The 5,891-nt window shown below is 28.0% G+C and overlaps 1 protein-coding gene across 1 annotated transcript in view; it reads right to left on the bottom strand.

The window, feature by feature from the left end:
- The window catches only part of LOC108754977 (osmotic avoidance abnormal protein 3-like), a 12,352-nt gene extending 9,415 nt beyond the window's left edge, over positions 1 to 2,937 (bottom strand). Inside the window, exon 1 of the mRNA XM_018497670.1 lies at positions 2,821 to 2,937. The gene's annotated coding sequence lies outside the window, so the exon portion shown is untranslated. The remainder of the gene's footprint in view (positions 1 to 2,820) is intronic.
- Between the last annotated feature and the right edge of the window lie 2,954 nt (positions 2,938 to 5,891).

Raw genomic sequence — 5,891 nt, 5'->3', positions numbered from 1 at the left:
ATATTTAAAAATATATATAAAATTAAAAATATTAAAAAAAAAATTTAAGATGTATTCTCTTAGTTGTAATTTTCTCAATATAAAAAAATATCGTTTTTAAGTTACTTCACAACTAAACTTTGGAATAGCTGGTACTCAAACAATTTTCTTTATTAATTTAGAATATTTATTTTCAAGATTTGGAATATAATATTTCTTTAAATATTTTTGTTTCATAGTTTTGTATTTGCATATAAAAAAGTGCAATTTTCTCATTTTGCCGACTACAATTAATTATAACATTTATACACAATTATTTATAAATATACAACTTTACAAATATCTTTTAAAAATGTCAAAATATTTGTATAAATCACTTAATAATTTTTATTTGTGAAAGCAATAAAAATTAATCCAAGACACAAAAGACCTATTATGTATAGTAGTAAAGGTGACAAAACGATCATGCATATTAAGAGTTAAAATTTTAATACATTTTGATTTGTCTGAATTCATATGTAAGTACAATAACATATTATACACATATTGTACAAGCACATTCACTGCGAATGAGAACGCGATGTACCTATCGCAGTCAAACGATTTAACTTAGATTCAAGGTTAATTCATAAAGGTCGACTAACATAAAAGAATAAAATATCCAATAACAAGACTTTGAAGCAATATCTCTCTTGATGAGTAAATATTTTATAATAATTTACGTTTTATATACTAAATGTCATACTATAATTGATGGTTTCCATTGATTAGACCTATAGTCACAGTAATATGCCAGTAATATGTCTGCAGTAATATGTCAAGTCTAACTATCTATTCGTTATGGTATTTCGCATACACACGACATTACAAATGCTTTTTCGTATAAAAATTGCATCATTTCGTATATTCATGAATTTAGAATTCTAACTGATAATTTGTAAACTTTTACAATATGAAAGGTTAAACATAAGTAACAATTTTTTTAATTTTTTAAATTTTGATAATGTTATTACATAAAGAATTAAAAAATGATTTTAAATTCTTTATGCAACAATATATATTACATCTAACGGGCTTGCAAATATATTTTGAGATACATTGAAAACGGTACAACTTCATGGAATAAGGAATATGTATAAATGTTGCTTTTTTTACATGATTGCATTACTTAGATAAATTGAGAGATTAAAGGATAGATACGTCACGATCGCTTGACCGAATAAAGTATAAAGTTTGACCTAGTTATTCGTTACACAATATTGCTACTATTCGCTTGAAACAAAAAGACACCGAAAATATAGTATTCATATGCGTAGTTTATGGATTAATTTTGTGAATTACAGACAATATTATTGTACTCTCTCTTATATTATAAATGATGTACGTATATAATTGGGATTGATTTATTAATTAATTTACATAATCAATTTTCCTTTAGAAAAAATTTGACTGCATGCCACTATTTTAGAACTGTTTAATTATCAAATATATCTTAAAAAATAAACCTTTTACAATTTTTTAAAATTCTAAATTGATTTCTATTAAATTTTATTAATTTCTGCTATTAAACATTTTTCTTATTATTTTTTTGTAAAGATTTTAATAGATTCTTTTTTGTCACTTAATCTAGACTAACAAAAGAGAATTTTAAGTAAAAAAGAAAACGAATAATATATTTTGTTTTTCTGTTGTAAAATTAAAACACTTTCTATTTTATCACAGGGTCCAGACAACTGCCAGGGCTGATTTAATTTCTTTTTAATATGTTGTTTAATACAAAAATTTGAACATAAATCTTTTTATATTGGCTCAATTGGAGATTTAAGGGACGATAAAAATCTTCAAAGCTTAATGGGGATGAACGAAAGGATAACCACTTAATGTAATTGTGGGACAGAATTCTCGAAATCATTATAAAATTCATATAAAATCTTTATGTCCGATAATTACATATGCAATCACAATAAATCATTGTATAATATTAAATAAATTCGTATACTTTACCAAATGACTTCATATGTAGTGAAAAAAATTATTTGTAAACAGATGAAATCATATAAAATCATGTAATTTGTGGGATAATATTTCATTTAGTGGTTATCCTCTTGGGAATAAAAGTATTATTAAAATATTAGATTTTTGAAAAATTTTAATATGTAATTACAAAGTATATAAAGAAACCAACATAAACAAATATAAACATTAATTTTTTATAATGCAATCTACAATGGCAAATAGCAGTAATGGATGAGACTGTAAAAGTAAGAAATTGATTAATCACAGTTGAATGTGAGAAGAATAATCAACTGTGATTAGTCAATTTCTTACTCTTACCACATAAGAGTAAGAAACTGACCAATCACAGTTAACTATTCTTCTCACCTTCTACTGTAATTGGTCAATTTCTTACTCTTACAGCTTTATTTCACTACTGCTGTTGCCATTGTAGGTCACTCATAAGGTTGCTCCAAATCTCAAATTAAATCTATATAAAAAAATATGTATTATTCAGTTTTTTGTGTTTAATTATATATTTCAATAAGAATCAAATTGGTTCAGAACAGTTATGACAGATCTTTTGTCAGATATATTTCACATTGTGACTAAATATAAATAAAATTTTATCTTTAATCCTGAATCTATCTATAATTCTGAAATTAAATCAGTCATTTATTAACATAAAAATAACAAGAATTATGATATTCTATATAGAAATTTAGATTCTACACGAATTTATCAAAAACTCAATCTGTAAAAATGTCCTATACCTTTTAAAATTTCTGGTTCTATAAATCGAAAAGATATTTAAATATTAATCTTTCACAGTTTATTGTCACTTACACCGTCGTTGAACGTGTCCTCTCTTAATTTTATATTGGAAAACGGGGAGACATGACTATTCGTCACAAATTTGAATCGAAGCGGACTTGAAACGACATACGACAATGCGTATGGAACGACGAGCACGTTTAGACTGACGATGTCGCACATGTCGCAACGTCGCGACGCCGCGACGCCTCCTTCGTGGCTCGTATTGAATTCGAATCGTAGCAGCGCGCGCGTATTTCTATGGTCGCTTTGATTGATTTCTATGGTCGCTTTGATTGATTGGTTAATAGCCGCTGCAGTGCAAACCTGTTCATAAAATTAGTTTACTTTAATCGTATTGTGTGTCATACTTTTTCTTTTTATAGGTACTGAAAATATAATTGGTAAATATTGAGGAATATAAGAGAGGATATCGAAAGAAAAAGAGAGGAAAAAAAATGTTACGAGAAATATAAAGGAAATATATTATCCAGATTGATAACAAAATATTGTTAGAAGTGTGTATCGGCGGCGATGTACAATAAAATTCAATTTAAAAAAATAGAAAAAATTATGAAATGTATTTGTAGATAACATTTTTTGGACATTGTTACATATATCATTGAGTAGTATTAAGAACAACTTAAAAATGTCGATAACATCATGCTAAATTGTTTTCTGAGATCTTAAAATTTACAGCTGCAAATATAGAAATCCAATAAATCCTTTGTAGGTTATTTTATCTACTGTCGAGATTACACAGTCGATAAGTAAGTATATCTATATTTACAACAGCAGACAATTCTGATTTTAAGGTCTGTTTCCATTCTATTTATAGACGGTCGGTAAATATTAGTGCAATAGCATAAGACATAAGGTAAATGCCATAATTAAAAAATATTAATTAATATATAATAATAAAATAAAAAAAACTCTTTTTACTTTCTTTTTTTATAATAGCTGTGTATATACTTAGTTCACAAAATATAGTTACATTTTTTTTATAAAATAAGTTATTTGACGGATTATGATTATATTCACTTAAATTTTTAAAGATTGTAAAAAAGATTTTGATAATGCATATTAGGGCCAATCACACCGATTTTAATAAACACATATACATTTGAATCAAACACATTTCCATTGTTCTACTAAGCGTTTCAATTATACTCATTGTAATACTCACTCACTCACTCACTCTCTCTCTCTCTCTCTCTCTCTCTCTCTCTCTCTCTTCTTTTTCTCTAATTATTATTACTGTAAAATATTACTTTTTACTTTACAGCTTTACGCTGAAGATGGTTTAAATTAGGGCCGAAACATTTGTCATTCATTATTATCATTAATATATATGTATCTATATAATTGTCACACACTGTTATCTTGTATCGATTAATATTAGCTCATATTTTATTAATTTTATGATTTATTTCTTTGAAGCTTTATTATCTTATATATTGTGTCTTCAAATTATAATAATAGATATAATAACTGATCATTAACAAAATTAATTGTAACATTTAATTAATTTTATAATATAATAACGTAAATCAAGTTTTACAAAAATCTCGATAAAATAAGTAAACCAAAATTTAAAAAGTAATATTATAAAAATCCTTCTAAATGGCTAATTATAAGAGAAATGTAATAAATTTTATGTATATGTGTGCACCAAAATATTACTTATAGTACCTTTGGAAAAGGGCGAAGATATTCAAGTCTTGTACGAACGGTCCTGATTCCAACGTGAAAGATGCATTGATGTATTTCGCAGCGCGGGTGGCCTTGCCACGATTGGCCCGGTCGCACCGGTGCATCGCGCACAGCTCGCGCACCGCAGTGCACGGCTGCAGTCGAGTCATTATGCAGGTACTGTTGCCTGTCGTTCGCCCGTGACCGCAGACCGACGTTGAGTGTTGGCTGTCACCGGTGTTGACTCCCAATGCACTTGCATCTCGACGCGATCTCTGCACTTGTCTTATCGCCACGCTGCACCGGTGGACCACTGAATCTATTATATCACACTGTGATTTTCGGTCTATATGGCAATACGATGAGACTATTATTTCACCCCGTTGTGTGTTTCGCTTTCTCGCTATATGTTCATTAATTTTTCGATTACGTCAGTTGCATACAGAGTGCTTCTTTTTTATCTTGAGCATAACAACTATTTTATTTTGTATCTGAATTGCATTGAAACATTGTTTCCTTATTATGTGTGGAATATTTGTAACAAAAATTATTTTAAATCAGATTTTAATGATGTTTTCTCGTCGGTTAGAAATAGCAAGAAAATTTTACAAACTATTTCTGGATTCAATTTATTAAATAATAAATTGAATTAATATTACATAAAATTAAATTATAATACAAATGTATGCAAAATTATTATTGAAGATATTCTAATCTTATTTTAAAAGAAATGATGATAGATTTTGACAGCGGATATTTAATATTTGTATTTATATTCTAAATTTACATATAAGAAGAAATGCACATTACAGAAATGCGGATGCACAAACATATTTGATTTTAAGCACACTATGAGATGATTGAGTCCAAAGATCTCGTCTCAATTGCGCTCTGTCTTTTACACATAAATATATCGCCTGTCTTTGTTTAAATAGCTCGAATATTTTATCCACCATTTTCACAAGCTGTATTTTTACCGACAAGCTTCGCGAGTTGTAGTCCATAAATCTCGATACACACCAATTACTTCCTTCTAGCTTCCTACTTACTTCTATCTTAAATCACAGCGTTGCGATGCACCTGGCTATCACCCGAGGGCTATTATGCAGCTAGCTTACGATTCGCAACTTTGTTTTAGGTGCTGATCAATCATATTTCTCGTATCGCAACGGATTTACGTTAAATTTGAAGGACTCATTCGGTACGTGGATGTCTTATTGAAGAAACTTACTTTGTTGAGGTCAAAAAACTTTAAAGTCAAAGACGATCCTTTTAAGATATAATTCTTCAGTTTATTGATTGTATTATCAATAAACTTCAATATAACTTAATAGGATTAGGAAATTAACTATAATGAACATTGAGAAATTAAACATAAAGAACTGGTAGAGCAATTCAGCTAAAACTTAAAT

This window comes from Trachymyrmex septentrionalis, unplaced genomic scaffold, assembly GCF_001594115.1.
Source record: "Trachymyrmex septentrionalis isolate Tsep2-gDNA-1 unplaced genomic scaffold, Tsep1.0 scaffold83, whole genome shotgun sequence".
In the NCBI taxonomy this organism is placed as follows: Eukaryota; Metazoa; Arthropoda; class Insecta; order Hymenoptera; family Formicidae; genus Trachymyrmex; species Trachymyrmex septentrionalis.
This window is presented reverse-complemented; position numbering and strand designations above follow the sequence as displayed.